We start from the raw sequence: 27,265 nt of genomic DNA on the forward strand, positions 1-27,265 counted from the left end.
AGCAGACTTAATTTTGGTAAAATCAAACCTCAGATTCAGTGTGTACCTCCTTCTGGGAATGGCTCCTTAAAGGTAAGAAGAGGTTTCTGCCTCAGGGCGTGTGTTGAGACCAGGATGGGGGTGGGGATAGAATTCCCCTCCTTCAAACTTTTCCCAGGGCTATAGGGAAGACTGACCTAACTAACTCCTGCTACGATCTGGGAAACTACATTTCTCTCTGGGAACATTTTTTTTTTTTTTCCTGTTGGAAAAGAAGACTTGATCATTTTTACTGCTTAAGTCCCAAATGCTATTGACAAGGCTCCAATGAATTTGGCAACACTTAATGAATCATTTCCTTTCTCAAAACAGAGATTTGATTTTCTGAAAAGCTGTTCTTCTGGAGGTTTCTTAGAACCTTTGTCTATCTCATTTCATTGTTTATGGACGGGAACAAGACAAGATATTTTCTCAGATTCCTATACCACGTTCCTCCTCGCTCTGACAATCTATTTCTCAACAGATATAAAATATTAAAGGTAAGCTTTGCCATTTATTTTTCTTGATCTGAAACTACTTTGAGAAAAGTACATTTAACCTACAAGTATGAAGATTTTACGTACAACATTTATATGCAAAGGAGAAAAAAGTGGTTCTTTCTTTGGTTTCATAATAAAGCCATGAAGAAAAATTTTAAAAGATTTCACTTCTCAGTTCTCTGGGAAGAGGAGTTAATAACAAGGAGAAATGACAAGAGGGAAAGACACTTATGAGATAAAGAAGGTGACAACGCAAAACTTGTAGGAAGGACATGTAAGAACCAACAACAGAAACATGTCGATAGACAATGAAGAAGAAAAATAACCATAAAATGAAATTTGATTATTTAATTCAATTTGGAAACCTCTTATTTAACATCCTTATATACTTACAAACTTATATACAGGCATACGTCGTAAATTCCTAGTTACTTTTATTTGACCATCTTTTCTAACTGGCACTTATATCAGGGACAATCAGCAACTCTCCTGTCCACATCACCCCAGTGCCTTCCTTTGGGCTGAAAAGGGAGCTCTGAAATTGCTGGTTTGTAGGAACGAGAGCATCAAGGAGCAGGACACAGAATTCATAAACTCAATTTTGCTTTCATTCACACAAGCAAAGTACTGGTATGTGAGGAGATTTACTTCCCTTTGATTTTTATTGTTCACTCAAAATCTCATTTTAACATAATGGTAAAAAAATTTTTCAAGTAAATATTTAATCACTTCTTAAAAAAATATCTCTTGGTGATGTTGAAGTTTTATTTTTCCTTTCAACAGCACTGTAGACACTGACATCCTCTCTCTCTCTATACACACACACATTTATATTTATAAGTAGTCACGAATTTCTTAATATTAACAGAAAAAGCCATAGTGATCATAACGTTCTGAGTATACATCTTGATTTAATTAATCTCAATACTGTCTAAATACACGTAATCTCTGACGGTAGCTACCTTTAATTTGAGAAGTCCTCCACATACACTCAACTTGCAATAATTTTCACTTTTAACAAGATTTCATTGTGTTGCCCTCCTCAGGGCTTTGGACTGGCCATGCATTTTTGTAGCTCGTGCCACATGACTTGTGTTAGATGTCGTTTCAATCCCGGGGAACACGTGGCAGTGGAGAGAGGAAGCTCTGTGGCTGCCGAGCAGAGGTCCTGGGGTCCTCTCTATGAGGAGCCTTTTATCCTCAGTGGATGCTTCCTTTACAAAACTCATTTAAAAAAAAAAATCAACAAAGAGAAACTCAGGAAGTTGGAAAAGGTGAGCCCCAGAAAACGAAACAACCGGAGGATGCCAGAATCTTAGGATGCAATTTGGCCAGACGGAAGAACAAAGAACCTTACACGGAGTGCCCTTTCTTTTTCTGATCCTGGCATCCTTTTCTTTTAAATACAGGTTTGGATCAGCCCAAAACGGCAGCAAAAGCTGTCTCCCTGTTATACAGGGAAGGGACGGGGAACGTGAATTGTGATACTGAAAGAATAGTTTACTTGTTGAGAGGAATACTGAGATGGAATGTTCAAGTATTTGTTGTCTCTCTTTGGACCCTCTTTTTACTTTTCTGATTTTCTTTCCATATGTTTCTTAATTACTCAGAAAGGGTATTAAAAGAGTAATAAACTTTTTTAAAAAATGTAAACTAATAAAAAACTTCTTTACATTATTCAAGCTGTCATGTTAATAATTTTCACGACCTTCTCTAAATCCCTTATTCTAAACAAAATGAAAATCTTCTGGCTCCTTTATTAGGGCACAATCATCCCTGATTCCAACTCTCTGTTCCTACCTCTATGTCTCTTGTGATAACAGTCTTTGATCCTGTAAGAAAGCCAAAGAATTGAATGATGTGTTCCCTTTAAAATTTTAAAAAAATGTTTAATGTTTATTTCTTTTTGAGAGAGAGAGAGAGAGAGCGAGAGCGAGAGCGAGAGAGAGAGAGAGAGAGCACGGGTGTGGGAGGAGCAGAGACAGAGGGGGACACAGAATCCAAAGCCGGCTCCAGGCTCCGAGCTGTCAGCACAGAGCCCGACGCGGGGCTCAAACTCACAGAATGTGAGATCATGACCTGAGCTGAAGTCGGAATCTCAACTGACTGAGCCACCCAGGCGCCCCAAATGATGTGTCCTCTTTAGATTGAGGATTCATCTCTTGTCTGCCCTAATCCTTCCCACCCCGACAACCGCCACACCTCAGGAAGCAGCACCCTCAGTCCTCGGTCAGATCAAGTCCAGTGCTCTGCAACGTTGCGCTTTCTGAGGGCCAACGGCACCACATTCCCCCTAGAGGAAGTGATTCTCACAGGGATTTCCAGACTCACTCAGAAACTCCCTGCAATAAAAGCAACCTTAGAGCAGAGACAAGCTTGGGGAGCTTTATAAGGAAGTTGATCTATTCTGAGCCTCATTTCTCATTTCTGAGTTGTCACTGCTATTGTAGACTTCATCCTGTAACTTCGCACAACTGGCAAAGCGGAATATAAACCAAAGCCATATGTTTGTATCCTTTTGCCAAACGACTCCAGCAAATAGTTCTATTATTCCCTTAGGTAGCCAACGTGTGCCAAGGATTTCTATTAGTCGCTGTACCATGGCCTCTGAGTCACAGCTTTGTGACATAAGGGGGCAATCGCCAGCTTTATGTTTTAGGAGACTTTTTTTTTTTGGTATTGTTTTTAATAGGCTCTGTTTAAAGATAGCTCAGAGTAAGTAACACCCTAAAAGGGCCTTAAAAATTGTTTTTCTTGCTGATGTACTGAGCTGCCTGTGTACCAAATACGTAATTGTCAGAAGACAAGCTCCTTCGTATAGGGATAAGTTATTTTAAATAGGTTTTTCCCAAGGTCAACTCAAGTCCTTACTTCCCAGTGTTTGTAGGCATTAACTGTAGAAGTCACCCACAGTGCTTTTAAAATATCTCACTTGTTTATTCCTAATCCTTAAGTAAACTAATTTCTACACAAATGAATTTAAATGGACTTTTAAGACTATTTTAATGCTGAACTTTTCTTTAAAGGTAAACAGGTATGAACAGATAATATATACCGATCGATATGCAAAAGCATTTGTAGGCTCAAAGGACTTCACCTGTTTCATACTTTTAAATATTAAAGCAATCATGCTTCTGACAAAAATGCCAGTTCTAAATTCAGCGCTAACAAATTCCTTTCAAAGCAAATCCACAAAGTGCTGTTATAAAGGAGAGCTTTTATATAAATGCTTTGATTGGCTGCATTTTATTTCAACATATTCTCCTTTTAATTAAAAAAAAATGTTGCCTTACCTCTCTTCTTCTCAGGTAACTTGTATGCCAACTCAGTTTGCCCTGCTTTGTCAAAGTGACTAAATGTGTTTGTCCACTTTAGTGAGAAGTCCTTAAATTCATTCTATTGAGGGAAAAAAAAGAAAAGAAAGGAGGCACAGCAGAGAGGACAAATGAAACAGAAGACCAGCTGTAAACCCTGAAGTGGACAATGGGCAACACACTGACACTTTTACCTGTAATTTGCTTGGGCTCTAACTCTAAACAGAAAGAAAAATTTTATGCTACAATATCAATCAGAGAAAGATTCTTACGGTTTTAAAGGTAGCCAAATTCATTTTTGTTTCTAGTACTGACATATATATATATATATATATATATATATATATATAATCTTCAATTTATAGACAAATTGGGTAAAAGGGACTCTGTATTATTACTGGTATTTTTACTTTTAACCACCAAAAAAAAAAGTTCAGGCAAGATTTGGAAAGTACTATACTCAAGAAGTCACAAAAGACAGATTCAAAATTCATCCTTTTGCTGTTTAGAGCTCTCTTTAATGAGACTGTCGTAATCATGCTATTTGCCAATATTCCAACCCGCTTTCCATAGAAACAATTTGCCGTTGGTTTACTTTGCACCCATAGAACGCAGAGCTGCTTCTCCTCTATTTGGTCTCAGGGCTGGGAACAGAATCTGTCTTTAGGCCACTTGGCCCTTGAGAGAAAACTCTGAAGTTCAGCATAGCGCACTCAGCCTCCTAGAGAGGGGCTACATCTAAAGAGTTTAGATCCGGCACTTCTGCTATTGTGTCAAACACAAGCCACCAACCTTCCTTGCAGAAGATTTCTATCTTCCTGTATTTCCCCCTTTGCAGTAGATTGTGAAGTACTTGGCTTTTTAACCATAGATTTCTGGATCACTTGTAAGCTTTGACCAGACATTAAGCAGATGCTTCTTCAACGCAAGTCAGCAACCGTAGTTCCTGGGGAAAAATAGGTATAAAACTCTCTCAAGTGATAGAGCAGATTACTGCACATGATGTAAGAATTGAAAAGTGGCACAGGGGCTTGGGAATTCTTAGTTTGTTTTCGATTGCCACCGAGGGGGATAAAAGGGCGGGGGGGCTTTCTCTGGAAATGCGTTTGGCTTCCTTTTTCTCACTCTCACTTCAGAAAGACTCCCGAAGCTTTCCACCTGCCTATTCCCTTTTGTTTGCCATACTCTAACCTAAAACAAAAGATCCTGGAAAACAGTCACACTGGTGAGCAAAGCTCTTTCTAAATCCTGAAAGTAATGGCTTTTTGTCTAATACCCTATCGTGTTATGTATTTATTAGCAATACATTTTCCATTTATTTTCTCAAAGATTGCCAATAAAGAACTGAATCACATAAGGGAGTAGCTGTAAACCCTGTGAGTTCCCTAATGTCAAACTCATTAGCATCCGAATAAGCACACAGCAGCACATCATCTGCACAATTGCAATTTTTTACTACTTTTAATAGCGTTTCTCAAAGGGCTCATTTTCAACTTTCTTCAGTGGTTAGTTGGTTCTCAGGGGAAAAGTAGCTTCCTGACGCTCGCAGCTTCCACTCAACAACCCGGCCGTTTGCTGTCAGATGCATCAGCCCTCTGCCCTAACCCCATCTGCTGTCTCTCCCCTCCCTGGGGAGGAGAGTTAAGGCAGCACAGCTGAGATCGACTTGGAGAAGTGCACGGAGGGCACCAACAAAATATAAGTTTAGGAATACGATTTGACACAAAAGGGCTGGAGAAGTCCAGGTACGCCCAAATACAAATGGGAAATTCGAGCCTCTCAGAGGCTCCCCAGTGCACGTGCCTATCATTCATAACTCCACCCACCCGCTCATAGAAACACACTGGTGGCTGATGCTAAAAGGAATCTTCCACTGAAATCGGTTCCTTCTGTTCCTTAAGAGTGTCCTATTGTTACATCAGGGAGATACCTTATTCAAAAACCATAAACATTTTTATCAATTGCCATACTTCAATCTCTTTCGCTGATCTTAAACCATTTTGTAAAACTTGAGGACTAACTCATATATTCATAGGAAATAGACATTCTGGAACAGTTAACTTAAGGCCTGGCATCTTGACCAACTTCCCACGACTCGCAACACAGTTAGTTCTATCCCCCTACCAGGATGAACACTTTTCCATTAAAGCTCAGATTTTTATGAAACCCAATCTTAAAAGGTGAAACTACATGCCGAGCACCAAAGGGTTCGTAGCCTAATGGGCTACAGAGTCCTTAAATGTGCTCTCTAATTAAGACGTGGCTTTACTTGTTAAATGGAGTCATCACAAAGTATTTCATTTGTCTGCTTTACTATATGCCAATAATTAGGGCCTCTTAGTTCTTTACAGCTGCTTCATGGGTGAATACTTGCTTCTGAAAAAGACGGTCCCTTCAACCAACGATACAATAGCATGGATCTGCTCTGTGGTTTTTTTCAAAGGGTATATCAGATTATATTTTAAAGGTGGTCGGGGTGGGGGGAGTGAGGGAGTGAATGACCTAAAGTAATACGATGTATATGCCCACTGTATCCTTTTTTTTTTTTTTTTTTTTTCAACATTTTTTATTTATTTTTGGGACAGAGAGAGACAGAGCATGAACGGGGGAGGGGCAGAGAGAGAGGGAGACACAGAATGGGAAACAGGCTCCAGGCTCCGAGCCATCAGCCCAGAGCCTGACGCGGGGCTCGAACTCACGGACCGCGAGATCGTGACCTGGCTGAAGTCGGACGCTTAACCGACTGCGCCACCCAGGCGCCCCTATGCCCACCGTATCCTTAAGCAGAGAACCACACGTTGGCTTATGGTTAAAAACAACAACAACAACAACAACAACAAACATGTAATATTAAAAAAAAAAAACACACACCCACAAAAACTCCCAACTAAAGTGAAAAATCTGATGGCAGGGCCAATAGATTTAATATGAAAGGCCTATTACACTTGTAGCCCTACAAGTACTAACTAATATAATAGGAGCTCACCACCACCGCCCATTTCTGTTTGAAATTTGCTGCCTGATGGAACCAGACCACTGTATTTCACTCGGGATGGAAACGCACGGCCGGGTCCTCTCGGAAGTTTGGAATGTTAATATAAGCTGCAGAGACAGATCACTCTTAGTCTCTCCAGGAGTAAAATAAAACCAGAAGGATGCCAGCATATTTACCTCAGCACTGCCATCATTTGAGGCCGTGTCTGCACATCTTCTAATAGCTTTAATCTCCTAAATTGCTTTTCAAAGATTCAAGTCTTTACCGATTGTTCATTAGGGGGAATGATGAGAAAGTCGGGGGTGGGGAGGGAGGGTATCCTGGCTCAGTTCATTTTTTTTGAACCCTAAGGCAAATATCCTTCACAGTCCTAAGTTTCCAGGTGTATGTTTATATGAATCAGCATGATAATTTAACTTAGAGTCAAATTCTGTAGAAATCTGAATGATATGGTTCCCTAGACAAATTCCTTGTTTTCCCATTCGCCATGTAGCTTCATTAAATATCTAATGAACTCCAAAGCCCTTATTTTGGAATGTCTAACCAATGAGCTATACAACTGGCTTTTCCATCATAGTCACAGATTATATATTTCCAAATCAATACCCAAAAATTATGTCAGCCTATCGCCACCGTATATTCACGCCATCAAAGGTGACTTCTTTCTGTTTAGCTCTCTAGGTTGAGATTAGAGGATATGCTTCACTGGCTGGAGCAAATGAAGAGGGGCAGTGAGTTTCGTCTAAGTTGTTTTAGGCAAAGATAAATACCGTTTACTGGCCACCAGCTTTTCTTTTACCATCAACCCCTATTCAGCTCCTGATCATAGTAGGGGTGGCAGAAAGAGCTTCAGCAAATGGGGAGCTACTCTGCAGAGGGACCAGCCCCCACTCCAAAGTGGGTCAACGGTATCACTCACTTTTAGGGAGAACGTCTGGATTTTAAATCCTTACGTATTCAGCAAGACTAATTCTTTGATATTAGCAACCAAATTGCCTTTCATGATCCATTTTGAACATTTTTTCCTTCCCAGACGGATTACTGAAGTTCAACTATAAAAAAGCCTTCTTGTCACTCAGCGTAGTTTGTCATTTTAAAAGAATAAAAATAAGATCTGTCAATGTACAAAATTTCCATGAATGGATTTAACTGATTTTTACTGGTTTGCTTGGCTTTTTGATATCTCTGCCCTCTAGAATCTTTCAAGGAATGTTAAGTCCAAGGAGTGCTATGGCAACTCTGATCTCCTCCCAGAAAATGCAATTTTTGCTTTGCAAATTGCTGAAGTCATACAGAGCATCAAAATCACTTCTGGTTTCCACTGTGATAGATATAAAGTAATTGGACTTGTACTAGCAGTCATTATAGTATTTGTATTTGTCCTTCCAGTACCTGCAAAAATTAAACACAAGCCTTTTCTCCTTAAACTGGAAAGCAATGCCAATAACTTGTGCAACACCCATATTTCTCCCTGCAAGGAGATTTCACTTTCACCTGATTTAAGTAACAAAATAGCCCTCAAAGATACTTAAAGCCTTGCTGCAATTAACATAACTGCATTTAGATGCCATTCGTGACTGATAATTCCAACACCTTGTGGGAAAAAAAAAGTTGCATGCTGTAAACATTATAAACATATTCAAATAAGCTTAACACAATCTGCCATGCTTATTTCTGCCTAGATCATGGACCAGCGAAATGGTTAATGCAAATGGATTTATAATTTGCTTTGGGGGGCCAGTTTCTTCTCCTTATTTATTAGCCCAGCTGATGGGGCAGATTTGATGAGGCACTTCTGGAATAATTGAGTCATCACACAAAGAAGGCTGCTAGCATTCAGAGTGGTTTTATCAGCAGCAAGCAGGCCTGATTACTGACAATTACACTCTGATCCGGTGATGGAGGAGAAAGAGCCAACGAGTGGGAAATGTCCGTGTTTCTATCCAGGAATAATTTCTACATTCATTTTACATGCTAAGTGTTTCCTATCTCTGCATAATAAACTGTAAACAGGAATAGATGGCACAATGTCCCTTAATATTTCCTGGTAATGAAGACACAAATGTACAGTGAGTGCTGATAAATATAGATGAAACATAAGCTATTCTCCTAGTCTGTATTGTTACCTTTAAAACAAATGCATTTTTGTGGTAAAAGCATAATCATAGCTAATGCAAAAAAATGACAGAAGATTGAAACTGTCCTTGTAACTACACAGAAACTTTGTAAAAGTCCTGTTAATCACTGCTGCTCTAAAGGCTCAGGAGCTGAAGGTGAGATACGTGGAACCACATCATTTTCTTTCTCAACAGTCAACCGGGAAGAACTCCTCGGGTGAGACACAGCAGAGGACAACATGGAAAGCGACCTCCGTTAGCTCTAGGAGACAGCGCATCTCAAGGCAAAGCTGAGAAAACAATGACGCTGGCAAGGGAGGCATCTTCGCCAGCATGGACGTCCACCTGCCCTCCATCGGGCCTCTCAACAAAATGTTCGCCCCACGGTTGTCTGATCTGTCATGTAGAACAAGGCATTGCTGTCTTCTAGAGGGGCTTTGTTAACCACTTGTTTGTGGCATGGTTTATAAATGTAACGCTGTGAGCGAAACTGCATCTCGTGGAGATATCTTATTAAACTAGCTTTCCTTCTGACTCAAAATCAAGTTGCAAATGCCCAAAGGGGGTGTTCACATTTCTTAATTTTAGTGGGAAAAACTTTAATTTCCTGTTATACCAGGAGTTTCCTCTTTTAAAAAGCCAATCAGGTGTGAACCCCACATAATGAACCTGCTTGGATCTGTTTGCTTAATCTTTTTTCTAAAGCTCCTTCCTGACTGCCAAAGAAATAAAAGTTATCCTCTGTTCTCCTGTGGTAACTATGGAAACTCTGTTTTATTAAACTAACCACTTAACTTCAAGGCTTGTGTTGCAACTAAATGTGCTATTTTGGGTGAGTCCACACTAAACAACCTTACAATGTCCAAACATTTTTAATAAAGTTCAAAGGGCACTTGTTGATTCAAAAATTCCCTTTATGTTATGGAAAGGGAATTTTCTCTACTTAATCTATTTGATTACATAGATTGCTACACACTATGCTCTATAATAATGCTTAGACATATTCCATTTTCCTGATCCATTTTAAGAGATTTTTAAAGAATTTTTCCCCACAAGTCTGCTGTTTTTCCCAACAGTAACTATTTATCATTAATATCTTCACCACATTCTGTACATTTAAATGAAAAGGATAGAGTCATTTATCTTTATTATCTGACTATGAAATATGGAATGGGAAAATCTACTGAAATCTACAGAGCAAGCGACATGACCCTCAATTGTTGAGGCCTGTGGGGCACTGGATTTTTGAAGAATGATCCTTGGGTCTTATTCTCAGTGCAGTGTTTAATTTAACACAGATTCTTTTATTATAAGTCTATTTCTCCTGGAAAAATTTACTTATTATTGGCTTAATACACAAATCTTGAGCACCAACCGATGGATTGCCCCATACGCAACAGGCAGCATGAAGAGACACATAAAGCACAACTCTTGTCCTCACGAGTACAAACAAGCAAATTGAGGATTCCAGTGAGATGTGGAAAGCATGATTATGGAGGGAGGCAGAGGGCACAATGGGACCAAACTGGATAAGCTTCTCGAAAATGATGTTTCCTGAAGAATTCATCCCTAGAGAGATTCAGAGAACTTTGACTAAAATAAATAAATGTCCCCAAAGGCCAATTGAAAAGATACAAATAGTTGACATTGTACTTGGCCTGGCTAAACAATGTATTACAGCCCTAACTTTATATAGTTACACAAGGGTCAAAGAAGATTAAACGGCCAAAATTAAATAGCTACAATTAAATGTTTAGAATCTGTTCATTTCATCTGTAACTTTCAAAGGAACTGTCCCCTTTAGTGTCAGAACTATAAAATCTGTCTGCAAAAAAAGGGATTTGTCGCTCGTGTAGTGGATCGAGTGACAGCATCTCACAGAATTCTGCATCCCAATAGTGTTTTGATGGCACCTTCATCTGGATTTGTCCGTTGGGTCTAATATTATCTCACTCATGTCCCTTTGACCTTCTCTGCGTCAGTATAAGCTCATGGAAGCGAGAGGCTGTGCCCTGTTGACCTTTCATTGCAACGTAATGCTGCGGCCAGCGTAGGTACTCAGTAGACGATTACTAAGTTAAATCAAAAAGAATATTCTTCAGATGCTTGAGATAATACTTCATTAATTGTATTTGAATACAAAACATCCCAGACACAAAGCATCCGGAACTCTCTAGGTTTTTTCTGATTGCTCTCCCAGCTAAGGAGATTTTATAATTTTGTCTTCCCTCATGTTGAAAATGTCAGCTCCCAAAAAATTCAAACAAGAGCAGGCATGAAATGTAACAGAATTTATGGTCAGGTTTCCCCAATGTCTACTTTTATCTAATTTATATGAAAAGTTATAGTTTGTGATTTAAATTGACCCTCTTATGACCCTCCCCTCTTATGGGAATAAAAGCCAAAGGTAAAATTAGAAGCTAGTCTTATTTTTCCAAATTTGTCAAGAAAACAATCTAGGAAGATCTCTAATTTTTGTAAACTATTTCCAGTTTCCGGTTTTTATTCCTCACTTTTCTCATTCACCATGTGACAGAAAAACCTGACTATTAAGCGCTCAAACATTTTATTTGAAGCAACGTCTCCCCATACACTCCAACCTGATCACTTTTGTGTTGGAGAGAAAATGGCATTAGCCATGAGGAAAGACAAAAGTAAGCTACTTTTTTTTTTAAATTTTTTTTTTTAATGTTTATTGTTGGGACAGAGACAGGCAGAGCATGAGCAGGGGAGGGGCAGAGAGAGAGAGGGAGAGACAGAATCCAAATTAGGCTCCAGGCTCTGAGCTGTCAGCACAGAGTCCGACGCGGGGCTTGAACCCACAAACTGCGAGATCATGACCTGAGCAGAAGTTGGACGCTCAACCGACTGAGCCACCCAGGCGCCCCATCTACTTTTTTTTTTTTTTTTTTTTTTAATCAAAATAGTAAAGTGAGGGGCGCCTGGGTGGCGCAGTCGGTTAAGCGTCCGACTTCAGCCAGGTCACGATCTCGCGGTCCGTGAGTTCGAGCCCCGCGTCAGGCTCTGGGCCGATGGCTCGGAGCCTGGAGCCTGTTTCCGATTCTGTGTCTCCCTCTCTCTCTGCCCCTCCCCCGTTCATGCTCTGTCTCTCTCTGTCCCAAAAATAAATAAAAAACGTTGAAAAAAAAAATTAAAAAAAAAAAATAGTAAAGTGACACGGTGTTTCTAAATAAATTTAGCTCACCCTCCCTGAACTCTTATCACGTGACAGGCACTAGGGTAAGTACTCACTCGCCTTCTTCCTTAGTCGGCACGATGTGCCTCTGAGGCGGTGTTGTCCATTTTACACGTGACATAAGGAAACCAGGTGAACGCGCTGCCCTACCCAGCCAGCGCTCACACAGGTAGCCGGGGGTAGAACCAGGCTCCCCATGATCACCATCTCCTGCTCAGCACTAGGCTCAGCCTACTTTGGGACTGTCAAGTCAGCTTTCCTTCTGCAGCAGGGACCTGGCCTTCCGTCCCCCGACTTTCCACTCCTTTTGCCTTTGTTCAGTTAAACACAGACTCACTGACCATTCCAACGAAGCTAGGCACTCATTGGCATCTTTGAATGATACAGGCACCATGTTTTACAAAAGTATCATGTGAAGACTTTTTGTGTGTGTCTATGGCGGGGAGGAGGGTTGCAAAGCAGAAGACAGAAATCTTAGAGTTGATGGCAACCGTCATTAGGATCGACGAAATGAATATTCCAGTTCCTAAAGACCACCCGTCTTAGCCTCTTGAGGGATCTTTCTCCTCTCCATTCACACACAGGAAATTCTTCACGGAATTTATATTGCCGGCTGTAAAATACATCCCATCTCTCAGTTGGCTTCTCTTCTGTATTAGTTTTCTATTGCTGCTGTAACAAATTTCTAAAACCCTACGGACCTAAAACAATGCAGGTATGTTCTCTTACAGCTCTGCAGGCCCACAGTCTGGTACAGTCTCACTAGGCTCAAATCAAATCAGGCTGCACTCCTTTCTGGAGGCTGCAGGAAAAAATTCATTTCCTTGCTCATTTGGGCGGTTGGCAGACTCCAGTTCCTTGCTGTTACAGGACTGAGGTCCCTGTTTCCTTGCTGGCTGTAAACTGAGAGCCGTTCCGTTTTCAGCTTCTAGAGGTGGCTGAATTCCTTGGCTCATGGCTGTGTTCCTCTGTCTCCAAAGCCAGCATTGGTGGGTTGAGTTGAGTTTTTCTTATGTGGCATCTCCCTGACTCATTCCCCTACCCTTCTCTTATGGAACATATGACTAATTGGGCCTACCTGGATAATTCAGCATAATCTCGCCATCGTTAAATTCTTCATTTCATCACCCTCCTCCTACCACATAACGTAACGTATCCACAGGGTTCAGGAACCGGGACACAGACATCTTTTGTGGGCGGGGGGAGGGGGGCATTATTCTGTCTACCACGTTTTTTAACTACATACATGAATTCTCACTGTGTTAAAGATTTAATGCTCTTCATATGAGCCATGCAAAGTCACAATCAGGATGAGTAAGTGTATGCACCCTCAAAAAAAAAATGAATATAATACAAATTACCATGATGATACCAACATTAGCAAAACGGAATATCTTTGGTTGTCCGCTAAAACGAAGTTCCTGAATTTCTCAAGTTTTTGAAGGCTGGTGAAAAGTTGGGAATCTCTTCTCTTTGAGGGCAAAGTTTATTTTTAAATAGTCTTCACTTACCTTCCCTAATATTCATTGGATTTGAACTGGAGAGTTTCCATTGCTACTGATGAGAAGCATCGACAGAAGAAAAATGGAAAGAGAAAAAAAGAGAGAGAAAACTTAATTAAATGGCAATTATCTACAGCTTATTAACTATATAAAACAATCCTTTTGAGTAATTTACATACTGACTATTAGAGTATGGGTGGGGATCCTACCAATCTTGAATCATCAAACATAGTATTCATTCAAAAGAACTCCCTCTCGACAAGAAAAACAGGTGTCTGCTGTTTTCAGAAAATGCTTTTTAGGTTTGAGCTCTTTTGTATATAAATACATTTGAGAACCTTTTCTAGGGACACACCTGAGAGTGAAAGTCTTTAAAAAAAAAGAATCAGTGGTTTAACACTAATTTCTAATCAGATCCTACAGAAAGGAACAGCCCGCACGGCAGCTGTACTTTTCCCAGGGTTAATTACCTTTCACTGCTCTCTGCTAATGAGTCAGCTGTTCCTGTCACCGCGCACTACACTGGTTCATCTGGAGCTCTAGTTGTGGACAAACACCGAGTGACAGTCCTATTTACATACGGGGGTGTTTGTTGTGCAAAGACTTCAAAGGATCTTTTTTTTTACTCCTTTAATTTTCATGCGTTTTCCACGCTAAAGACATTGTTTTACAAGTAAGATTGTTCTGGGTCCACTATTCTTGTCCTCCCAGGCCACTGGATTCACCAGCGGTCTGTGTAAAAGGCCAGATCCTTGGAAAGAGGCAAACTTCGTCACCCCCACACGTAGTTTTGTGTCACTGATATTCCCTAGCATCGTAACAATGACCCTATGGGGATGAGACGGAGCCTTGAAAGTTCGCCACTTCCTTGACTGGTAAAAAAGACTTTCTAAAAAGATTCCTAGAAGGTCCAAGGTAATCTAAGATAAAAAGATGCGAAACAAAAACAAAAGGACAGGAAACATACATTTATCTGCACATCAAAAGTGAATGAGAAAATTGAATTTTCAGAGAACTTTAGACCTGAAAACTATGCCTTCACCTAATATTTCTAGGTCATCGCGTGATATGTATACAGGCATGTGTGCATGTACATACATTTATACACACATATGATTTATCACACAGATAATAGCTCTGCTACCCAGATAATGGTTCTGTTCTCCATCTCATAACGTAGACACAGTGTGCCTTTATGTATTTTTGAACATCGCAGCCAAGCGGCTCACACATCTCTTCCCCCTTTTTAATTCCAGAGGGAACTGAGAGGCAACATAAAACGTAAAGTATCTATTGAGGTTCATTTTGACAGCCTCCAAAATGCCTCAGAATAGAGGATACTCTCCCACTGGTAAGTTTCCTGCTTTAACCCTTAGATCAGTGGCTGTCAGATTTTAATATGCGTAAGGATCACCTGGGCACCTTGTTAAAATGCGGGTCCTGATTCTGACACCCTGATGTCCTGCATTTCTAATGAGGGTCCAGGTGCTTCCAGGACTGCACTTTGAATAGTGGAGTGTCACACCAGGGGTTCTTAGACGTCAGCCGGTGTCAGAATCACCTGGAGGGCTTGTTAAAGCACAGGCTACCGATTCAGTACTCTGGAGCGGGGCCTGAGAATATACGTTTCTAACAAGTTCCCAGATGATGCAGGTGTTGATGGTTTGTCCATCACACGTTGAGAAGCACTGCCTTAGATAGTCACTATTAAATGCACTGAAGAATCCCAATCCCCAAAGGCAAAATGCTCTACACGGAACAGAAGCACTTCCACTCTATTCTAGAGGTGTTTACTTGCTCTGTTCTTAATAGTTTATGATAGGAAGAAACAGAGAAAACGTGAATGTTCTGAAACACGTTCTGAGAACCACTTTATAGCTTATTGAACGTGATCTTCCCTTCAGAGGAAGCCATTCATGTCAAGAAAGAAACAGCAATTAAGTACTTCTTCATTACAGGTGCCATTATCAAATGTAAGCTCACAGATTATGAGTCTAAGACTGCACAATATTTAAACTTGCCAAAAGCAAATAAAATATGGGAATGAATTCATCAAAAATTATATCATAAAAACAAATTTTAATGTCAAGCAATGATGCAAATTTCTTTGAGACTTCAACGTTCTACCAGCCTTAGTAAATTCTGACAATTTCTAACAGGTACAACAAGTTTCTTATATACACCATGTGAAGTGTTCTTTTTCGATCATTGCTATTTTGAGGAACACACTATCCTGAAATCTTGAAAGATAAAAAAAAACCTTTTAGTCTAATACTAAAAATACATTTGCATTTCTGTTCATGTAAATATCTCAGTGATAAAGCTCTTAAAAGGGCATTTTGCAACATCATTCATAAAAATACGTGTTTTAGGAAGAGGAGAATACAACCAGTTGATAATAAGGTAAATTATGGAACGAAACATTGCTGAATGTGATTTAGTAAAGAGAGAAGGATGAGTCGCCCAAACCCCAAGTTTCTCACTGAGCAGAAGTTAGATGCTTCCGCATTGATTTATTCAGGCCAGGAAAAACTACTCAGTATCCTGAAACATGAACTTATTAAATTATACTCCGGTAAAGCTGGGAGACAATGGCACAATGTAAGAAATATCAGTCAGCACAGGAGAAAGATTTTAAAAAGAATAAATGCCCCTTCTGGATCCTTGCCATCACTCATTGGGGTTTGCTATCTCACTGATGTTTGTGTTTTTTTTAACGAAGCTACTTTAAAAGTATCAATCTCGGAGCTCCTGGGTGGCTCAATCAGTTGACCATCTGACTTTGGCTCAGGTCATGTTATCACGATCCGAGCCCCTCATGGGGCTCTGTGCTGACAGCTCAGAGCCTGGAGCCTGCTTTGGATTTTGTGTCTCCTTTTCTCTCTGCCCCTCTCGTGCTCATGCTCTATCTCTGTCTCTGTCTCTCAAAAGTAAATAAACATTAAAAAATAAATAAATAAATAAATAAATACATAAATACATAAAAGTATCAATCTCATCTAAATGCAAGAAAATGATAATGTCACAAATAAGGAATTGGATTAATATCAGTGTAACCAACCCTCTTGATATAGAACGGTATTATTTAATAAGTTCATTAACTTATTTACTCAAAGCTTCCTGGAGATGAGAGGGAAAACATCCTGGAGATGAGAGGGAACACATTTACGTCAACAGGTAGAGTTTCACGTCAACAGGTGAGTAGAGAGGGATATATGGTGTGTACCACACTAATAGAACAGATATATCCATTGTACAAATCAGAGAGGCAATAAAATGAAAATCTTTGAGGAGATGTGGGTGTTGAATTTATTTCTTGGTAACATGGGGGAATCACCTGATGGCTTTGATGAGAACTCTCCTCCAAAAGCACAAACAGCAGCATGTATAGTTGGAGTAAAGCACTCACAATCATACCCATTTAAAATGAAAATACACACTGTCGTCATGGGCTGAACCTGCATGTGACTATCAAGCTCCTAACTGGTCTTTCTCCTTGGATGGTTTTTAAGGGTTACAATGAATCCGACTAAGTACGTGCCTTTGGTCATTTGAACATCTGGTTTTATAGTTGCCTCCTGTGATTAATCAGAGGTTAGTACAGTTCACAGCAGGCATTTTGTCCTATGCTTATCCAATTCCAGTCTGTTATTTTTGTTGGTTTTCATTGGCCAATCGGTTTCTCCCTATTACAGTGTTTCATTAGCTGTGGCAGACTAGTGAGGGAATCTGACCTTAGTTTGCTGTCAGAGGTAACAGGTTACATGTTTTTGGGCCGCCTTACGTTTTTCCCAAAAAAGCGTGTGCGGGAAGAAAGTGTCTTGGAAGAACTATGGGATCCCTGCTTTTAGAGACCTCACAGACACAATGTGTTGTCATCGCGAATGATAAGAGTGCTCGTGAAACGTAGGCTCTATGTCAGAGGAACCTGTATGGGTTTCCTTCCATCTTGTTAAGACCTCCTGCTTCAGGTCTGGCTCCGCGTTCCCATAGGAAGCTTCGCCTACACCTATCACAGCACCTGGCCCACCAGGACGAGTCACTGTTGACATGTACGTCATCTGCTCTAGACAAGATGCTCCTGCAGGGCAAGGACAACCTCCCTTTGGCTTCCCTTCGTAGAAAAGATACTCAACCAGAATGCTGAGTACCAGGTGACTAATTAAGAAAACAGGAACTATACTGAAGTCACTGCCTCTGTGATAGGGATTTTAGGAAAACAATGAATGTAGTATTTAGAGATGAGCCACGAAAATAGCCATACAGTGTAGCAAAAAAGCTGTGCTGGTGAAAACACACGTTTAGATTAGCTAAGAGTAATAGATGCAATTCTCTAAAGTAGATTATTGAATTGTTGACGGTGTATCTGATGACTAGTGAAGTAGAAAATAATGATCTTAGGGGCACCTGGGTGGCTCAGTCAGTTAAGCATCCAACTCCGGTCCTGATCTCATGGTCACAGGATCGAGCCCCACGTTGGACTCTGCATTGGACACGCACCTTGCTTGGGATTCTCTTTGTCCTTCTCTCTGGCCCTCCCTGCTCATGCACACACCCCCTCTCAAAATAAATAAACCTCAAAAGAAGAAAACAATAATCTTACAAACAGTTTGCTTCCAAACTGAGATTAATCTGACAAATTAACAAATGGACAAAAAGCACATGTAATACTATTATATCTTTAACACACAAAACTAGAGATTCGACACAAAGGGAAGGGGGTATTGAAATTTAAGAAACGCCACTGCCAGTTGAACCACATGTTAAAATTACAAGAGTCGCACATTACAAATGCCTAAAAAGGGTACACAGAGCAGTTCTTGAAAACCATAAAATAAAAAGATAATAACAGAAACATAGTATTGACCATGAAAATATAAATGAATGTTCTATGAGGCAGACTGATCTCGAATTGCAATACTGGAGGTGGGGAGGACAGAAAGAAGTAGATGATGCTTTGAGTGAAATACATTTAGGAGGGAAAAGGTAAAAACAAAACCCAGATGAGGCTTTCAGCTATCGCTGCCATTAATTTGTGCGTCGACACTGATTCAGGCACCAGACTAGGCAGTTTCTGTTTCTGTTATCTTATCTAAACCTCACAACAACCTAGGGAGGTTGACATCATTGTTAGTCCCGGAAGCTGCACAAACCTAGGTCACACTGTCAGTAAGAGCCAGTACTCCGAAGCATGTCTGATGCCAGCGTTTATCCCTGCTATGTAGCACTGGCTAAAAAGGCAGCGTGATGCTGGACAACTATGTGTTTCTCTGAGCAAAGCGTAGAAAGACCTACAAGGATAGAATGAAGTCAAGGAATGTTTTGTGCCGCATTTAGACTAGATACAGGCTCCACAGAATGTTCAGAAAATCAGTAATAAGTGTTAAAATAATAAAGACACTGAAATATGGCTTAAAAAATCATGAAGCCATGCGGTGCCCAGGTGGCTCAGTTGTGATCTTGAGGTTCGTGAGTTTGAGCCCCACATTGGGCTCTGTGCTGACAGCTCAGAGCCTGGAGCCTGCTTCAGATTCTGTGGCTTCCTCTCTCTCTCTCTCTCTCTGCCCCTCCCCTGCTAGTGCTCTCTCTCTAAAAAATAAATATAAACATTAAAAAAAATCATAAAGCCAGTATATAGGGAAAACAGTGATAAATGACCTGGAAATGATTTGTTAATGACGGGAGATCCTGAGCCCTGGCCCAAAGCAGATTTAGAGGGGTCCATGCTTTGTCACAGAACTAACACCAATACGAACTGGGATCCTAACTCTGACAGCTGTTAGTTCTAGATCTCAGGACTTTGTAACCTCCCTAATCATCAGATTCTTCATCTTCTAAAAAGCTGTGATAACAGAAGCTCCCTCTAGAGCTGTGAGGATTACCATGATAAATCATACATAAAAGGCAAGGCACACTGTAGAAATTCTACAAAATTCCATGATCCCAAACTCACTCCTTAGGCAAAGCCCACCACAGGTAGGTAGTACCCAATTCATAACCCTGTGTGGTCATGGTGAGGCCATGTGTTGATAAGATTGATTAAATCTTTGGATATTAAACAGTAGGAGAATTCTTTTAAGTATCAGTCAAAAATACTTGTCAACTTTTTAAATTCTATTATTTCTTTGTGATAGATACTGCTGTAAATGTTTTATGTATATTAGATGTTAACTCAATTTGTACAACAATGATATGGATGAGGGATTACTTATTATTCTCATACTTCAAATGAGTTGATTAAAACAGAGAAGTTAAGTACTTGCCCAGAGTTGCACAGCTAGTGAGGAGCAGTGCAGGGAACTGAATTCTAGCTCCAAGGTGCAAGTATTTTATCACAACAGTCTCTCATCATCACAAGGTCGGTGACAGAGAAGCAGGGATAGACAGCAGAAATTATATTCCAGTGTGGAAGCCAAACCAAAAGCCAAGGAAACAATAAATATACAGAGCAATCTAAGCAGTGATATGCACTATTGGGAAACAATGCAAGCTGGAAGTTGGGGGTATTTCAGATCGAAGAAGGAATAATCTTTATTCATTTGAGAAAGAGCAGAAAAACCATGTGCTCTGTGAAAACAGAGCCCTCTTATTGAGAATATATAAAGAACAATTGCAATTCAATAATAGAAAGACGGGGGGGGGGGGATAAAAAAAAATAATAGAAAGACAAAGTTCCCAGTTAGAAATGTGCAAAGGATGAGGCACCTGGGTGGCTCAGTCAGCTGAGCATCTGACTTCAGCTCAGGTCATGATCTCATGGCTCGTGAGTTCAAGCCCTGCATCGGGCTCTGTGCTGATGGCTCAGAGCTCAGAGCCTGGAGCCTGCCTTGGATTCTGCATCTCCCCCTCTCTCTGCCCTTCCCCTGCTCACACTCTGTCTCTCAAAAATAAATAAACATTAAAAATAAAAAAGGGTGCCTCCGTGGCTCAGTTGGTTGGGCATCTGACTTCAGTTCGGGTCATAATCTCATAGTCTGTGGGTTTGGGCCCCGCGTCGGGCTCTGTGCTGACAGTTCAGAGCCTGGAGCCTGCTTTGGATTCTGTGTCTCCCTCTCTCTCTGCCTTTCCCCTGCTCGCACTCTGTCTCTCTCTGTCTCTCAAAAATAAATAAACATTAAAAATAAAAAAGGGCGCCTCCGTGGCTCAGTTGGTTGGGCATCTGACTTCAGTTCGGGTCATAATCTCATAGTCTGTGGGTTTGGGCCCCGCGTCGGGCTCTGTGCTGACAGCTCAGAGCCTGGAGCCTGCTTAGGATTCTGTGTCTCCCCCTCTCTCTACCCCTCCCCTGCTCACGCTCTGTGTCTCTCTGTCTCTCAATAATAAATAAACGGTAAAAAATAAAAATAAAAATAAAAGAAATGGGCAAAGGACTTGAATAGACATGTCTTCAAAAAAGACAAACAAATGGAAATAAGCACATGAAAAGATGTTCAACATTATTAGTTACTAAGGAAATGCAAATCAAAATCACAATGAGATACCACATTATACCCACTAGGGTAACTATAATGAAAAAGACAGACAATAACAAGTGTTGGTGAGGATGTACAGGAATCAGACCTCCATAGAACTGTTGGTGGAAATGTAATTTTACTGCATGGTGTTTTCCAATGCAGCTGCCTTGGAAAACAATCAGGCAGTTCTTCAAATGGTTAAACACAGAGTTACTATATAATCCAGCGATTCACCTCCTAGGTACATACCCAAGAGAAATGAAAACATACGTCCACAGAAAACTGTACTGGAATGTTCATAACAACATTATTCTTAATCTTGGAAAGGCAGAAACAACCCAAATGTCCATAAACTAATGAATGGATAAAACTAAGTATATCCAGTCAAGGGAGTATTATTCATCAGTAATAAGGAATCGAGTACTCATATGTGCTAAAACACAGATGATGCCTTGAAAAACATTATGCTAAGAGAAAGGAGCCAGTCACAAAAAAAGACCACATACTGCATGATTCCATTTATGGGAAATGTTCAGAATAGGCATAGCTACAGATACATAAAGTAGATTAGTAGTCACCTAGACCCTGGGGTGGAGGTGATGGCTAAAGGGTGTAGAGTTTCTTTGGGGGAAGAAAAATGTTCTGAAATCGATTGTGGCAATGGATATATAGCCCTGAATATACGAAAGACTGTTGAACCATACACTTTAAACGGGCGAATTGTATGGTATATGGATTATATCTCAATAAAGCTGTTTTATAAAACAGGTGGAGCCATGCAGACTAGAATGAGGAATCTGCATCTTATTTTAAGTGTGACAGGATGTCCTTGAATGGCTTTGAGCAGAGAAGCGAAAGGAAGGAAATCCGTTTCTAGGCCACAGCGTCATCCGGGTATGAAAAGCGGGACCTTGTCTGGGACAGAGGTGGTAAAAGTAAGAAAGCTAACAGTTGGAAGTTCTATCTCCCAGATAAGATAAGGAAAAAAGTACCAAAAGAGACATTAAGCCCAGAAATGGGTCCACTGCCTGCTATGATCCAAATTCATTGCCCCTAACGTGCTGGACACTGTCCTGCGTGGAGAAAAGCCAATCTCTTCCTCCTGCTTTTCACTCCTTGCTCCTCACGGAGGAGGAGAGGACACTCCCCACTTCCCCTTCTCCCTTCCTAAGTTAAAAACAGTTCAAATCCGAGAGGAAAGTCCCCAGCTCTTCTGGTTCTCATTAGTCTTCCTAGTTTCTGTGTCAGTATCAATTATACGTAACAGGTAAAACCTTTTGTTTTTCACAATAGGATGTAAGTGTAATAATACAAAGTACCATGTTTTAAAATTTTTTTTTAACGTTTATTTATTTTTGAGACAGAGAGAGACAGAGCATGAGTGGGGGAGCGTCAGAGAGAGAGAGACACAGAATCTGAAACAGGCTTCAGGCTCTGAGCTGTCAGCACAGAGCCCGACGCGGGGCTTGAACTCACGGACCGCGAGATCATGACCTGAGCTGAAGTCGGCCGCTTAACCGACTGAGCCACCCAGGCGCCCCACAAAGTACCATGTTAAAGGCACTTGCCATACAAAACCATTTCATATAGAGATGATTTAGAATTTGGTGCCTGATTTCACAGGGAATGTTGAGGCTATCAACTCTGAATGGTCTTAGCCTCTTACCTCTACACTTACAAGTATATTTCTGTCTCCATTCCTACCTTTGCTCTAGTTGTAGAGGAAGAGGTTTTCTCCTTCCTTCTAAGGGTAGCTTCTCCATGGAGCTCCATTACATTTGCTTCCTACTTCATCTAGTTGGTTTTCCTTCCAGACCTTCAAACATTTGAGTGTTCTTCTCTCCTCTGGTTCCTTTCCATCAGTGTATAAACATATTTCTCCTCTCTATATTGCTATCTCTGTGCTTCAGAGTCAAACTTCTTCAAATCCCTCGAGACTTTTTGTTGTCACCTTCCCTTCCCTATGCAATTCATGGCCATCTGGCTCCAAACCCCTCATTCCACTGAAGCTTCTCTAAGATCACCAGTGGCTTCCTACTTGGAGTAGCCTGTCATGCATTTTCAGTCTGTGGTCTTAAGTCATTGCTTTCCTTAAGAAACTGTTCATGTCTTTGTTTTGTCACTCCTGGATTTCTTCAGCTTTCTCTAAGTTCCTTCTTCATGGACTCTCCTCCTGTTTTCCCATTATCTACTGATATTCCCTGGGGTTTCTAATTCGGGTCCTTTTCTCCCTATATTATCCTTGGAAGCCACATCCAAATGCCCATCTCTCCACCCCATGTCTCACTCTTGAATTTCTGATCCACTGATCAAATGTATACTTAACATCACGCCTGTTTGTCTGTACTCAATGTGTACCATCATCTTTTCCTGTAAATAACCTCTTCCTTCTGAATCTCTTATCTTGGTTATGTAATCCAAGCCAGATGGTTGTCATTTATGACTCTTGACCAGTTTTCAAATTCATGTCCTGGGCTTGCCTCTTGCATGGCATAGGCCCCACTGTATTCTGAATATCAATGTGCTGTGTCACCTACTATGGTGTGAGATCTTACAGTGTTTATGTCTGTCTACACTGCTTTCCACAACTTCTGGAACATAGTAGGTTCTTAGTAAGTTTTTTGAATGGATGAATTCAAGGCTCTGTAAATGCCTCTTCTTTGAAACAACGCTACCTCGAAGCAAAGGTGGTCATTCTGTTCTTCAGGCCATAACGTTACCTTTCAGAGGAGAAACAGAATTGACAAAACCTGATGAGATGCCCTGGCCCCACCTACATCAAGGTTGAGTGGCAGAGTGGAACTGCCTGTGACCACATCCTGTTTTACCTTTGCACAGGCCACAGTGGTACACAAGCCTAGGTAACCTGTTCACAATTTCTTAGTACTTGGCTTTCTTGGAAAATTTAGTACGTGTAAAATGCAAACAATATCTGAAAATCATACCCAGATGAATAAACTATTTTAATCTCTTGTGAACTTAATATGCTATCAACCTAGGAAGAGTTCCACTGTGACTAAAAGTCTTCATTCTTACATTCTTTCTTTCTTGCAACAATTACTTGTGCAATTATCACCATGTTCAAAGCTTTTCTGCCAGATTCTGAGAAGAATAAAATGACTTTATTTTATTTTTTAAGTGTATTTATTTTGAGACAGAGAGACAGCACAAGCGGGAGAGGGGCAGAGGGAGAGAGGGAGAGAGGGAGACACGGAATCCCAAGCAGGCTCTGCACTGTTGTCGTAGAGCCTTACTTGGGATTTGATGTCAAGAACCGTGAGATCATGACCTGTGCCAACATCAAGAGTAGGACACTTAACTGACTGAGCCACTCAGGTGCCCAAGAATAAAATGATTTTAAATATGGTTTCTCTTCTAAAGGATTTTTGTCAAATCTTATTAAGCTGGCTCTTTTCAGTTAGTATTATATTTTCAACATGGTATTTGCAAAGGATGTAAAAATGCTTTGACGATAATCTTCCATAGTAATAGAAGGAAACTATTTGAGTGTTGTGACAGTAACTGCTCGAGATCTAAAATACAAAAATAAATATTACAGTGTCTAAACATATTTGCAAACTGCAATCTATGTTTTGAAATAGTTTTTAAGCAAAGAGAAATCTTAACAAACCCACAGAGAGAAGGCTCAGAGGTCAAATGTACAGAGGTTGGTACGTCACACCCGAGGCCACGTATGTTTGGGTCAGTGGGAGCCCTAACCCTATGGCCCCGGATTCCCTGGCTGGTTGCCCCGCCTCCTCATGGCACAGTCTTCTCATCCATAAAAAGGGGCTGTTGACAGACCTTCACTCTACCCTATAGGTTGTTGCTCTGCTCGTGGTTGTTGTGCGAATTAAAACAATTCATAGATGTAAAGTACTCAAGAGGGTGGTTAGCACCGTGTCATTGTTATCATTATAAAATAGAAAAAACAAAACAAAACATGTCTTCTGCTTGACACCAAAGTACTCAGAGGCAGAATTCAATTATCAGATGCTTCTAAGTATCTGTGTGGATGCTCACAGATTCCGCGAGCAAGATTTCTGGCTGTTTGGCCAAATGTTTAACTTTTGATCTGATGTTTAGCATCAGAGCTACAGCTCATATGGTTCTTAGCACAGGCTACTTCTGAAACCAAGGTTAATTGGCATGCTAAATATGGATGTCTTAGAGAGGTATAATAAAGGCTTAGGCTGTCTCTGAATTATCTTTCAAACTGCTGGGATGTTTGCATTATAAAAAGTTCACAGAGTTATAGAATTTGGGGAATGACAAGGACCATAGGGTTTACCCAGCATTAACTCTTAATATGACAGATGCTATCAATAAGGAAAATGAAGCAACTTGTCAAGTCACAATCGTTTGACTACTTAATGATATTTAACTATGAGTGCAACCCAGGCACACTTGAGACCCACTGTCATTTGATACAACGTTGCTGACACTGTTTCTGCCCCTTCCACCCCCCTCCACCCCCACTCTGTGCCCAGACACCATGTAGCATAGGAACAGATTAAGAGCATAGATTTGGAGACTGGTAACCGAAAGGAAAAATGTCTTAAATGTCTCTCGGTTTCAGTTGCCTCACCAGCAAAAAGGGAACATGAGTGGAAATACCATGGGTATTGATTTATATAATACCTACAAGGAACTTAACACACTGGGTGGCACAGTGTAAGCACCTGGTAAATATTATTGTTAATATTGTCATACGTATCATCATTGTTAAGAAAAAAAATCATATGCATAATGTTTGTACCGAAAGTTCTTTTTCTTATTTGCCAAACCCTAAGAAATAGTTCTTGGGTCAATGATTTCACGTGTGTGTGTGTGTGTGTGTGTGTGTGTGTGTGTGTGAGTCAGGGAGAGAGAGAGAGAGAGAGAGAGAGAGAGAGAGAGGGAAACAGGGGACGTATATGTGCACGTTTCCATTATTTGACAAAGCCAAGTCCTGGGATCCTATGGCTTTTTCAGATTGCCCTCACCCTCACTTGTAGTCTGCTGTGATATGGCCTATATTATCAACTCTAATCTGCAAATCCTGGCCCTTGGAATCCCCTGGTTTGATTACAGAAGAAACATTCCCAAGGAAGTAAGCGAATCTGCTATGGAACATCACCAAACTTCAGAGGTTTATGGTGGCAAGGAAGGGCCCCACGAAGATACCTGCCAGGGGAAATCCGGTCAGTACATAATTTCATGCAGAAAAAGAAAAAAACATTTGAAAATCTGACCTTTAAGCTAAAAGGTTGGCATCAACACGTACACACTGTTTTACAATCTGAAATCTATGCCTGGAAGGTTATTCGATTGAATGTGAGTATTTCAGAAAAATAAAGCCGCTGGAATATTCTATTAGTTCAAAAAGTCTAAGGGAAATATACTTAATTTACCTGTGAAAACCAATGTAGGCAGCATTTGGGAAGATTTTTTTTTTTATTTGTTTGTTCTGTTTAGACTTGGAACCTGCCTTTCAGGAGTAAAATGAGAGAGCTTTAATCCCTAGGGAAAAAAAAATTCCCAAATACATCATAGAATCTAGGATAATCCTTCATGAAGTCAGAAGCAGAAAAAGAAAAAAAGAGAAAGATAACTTCCTCTACCATTAAAAATAACCACAACAGCAGCCCGATCTCCATCCTTTCGTTTCCTCACGCCTGACATTCTGCAGATGACCGCCCTTATTTGTCCCTACATGTTTTCCAAAATATAAAAGTGAAATAGGGTCCCAAGGGCACTGTACTTGAAAGGTTATGAGAGTTAGAGAATTTTAACCGTGCCTGCCAAATCAGCAGATGGCTTGTGATTATAATTATATGCATCAATAAAACGAATAATCTTTACAAAATTTGAATTTCCACTAAAGTCAGGGATTTACTAAGCAGATGCAACAGAATGCATTTTCTTTAACCCTTTGGGTACCTTTCGCACACACGAAAAGATCGAGGGCTGTGCGCGAAATAGGTTGCACCCTCTAATGTTTGCCCCCTTTCTAGAGTAGTCGTATTGTCAGCCCCCATCTTTCCCTGATTCCATGTTCTTCATGAACACATTTCCTTCTCACCCCCTTTCCACCCTCCAGAATAGAAATGTTTCGACTAATTCCTACCATTGTCTGACATTTGAAAGAAGAAAAGTTAAAAGAGGTAAATGCCTTCATTCAAATTCA

At 40.5% G+C, this 27,265-nt stretch overlaps 1 protein-coding gene across 7 annotated transcripts in view; it reads right to left on the bottom strand.

Annotated features, from left to right (window-relative positions):
• ST18 (ST18 C2H2C-type zinc finger transcription factor) overlaps positions 1-27,265 on the bottom strand; it is a 257,754-nt gene that overhangs the window by 107,924 nt on the left and 122,565 nt on the right. For 3 of the 7 annotated variants that reach the window (XM_058699371.1, XM_058699375.1, XM_058699370.1), the window contains exon 2: positions 13,652-13,697. The gene's annotated coding sequence lies outside the window, so the exon portion shown is untranslated. Of the gene's footprint in view, positions 1-3,811; positions 3,866-13,651; positions 13,698-27,265 lie in introns of those variants that run through there. The other 4 variants (XM_058699372.1, XM_058699373.1, XM_058699374.1 and 1 more) reach the window with 2 other exon arrangements.

The sequence above is a fragment of the Neofelis nebulosa genome, chromosome 14 (assembly GCF_028018385.1).
Source record: "Neofelis nebulosa isolate mNeoNeb1 chromosome 14, mNeoNeb1.pri, whole genome shotgun sequence".
NCBI lineage: Eukaryota > Metazoa > Chordata > Mammalia > Carnivora > Felidae > Neofelis > Neofelis nebulosa.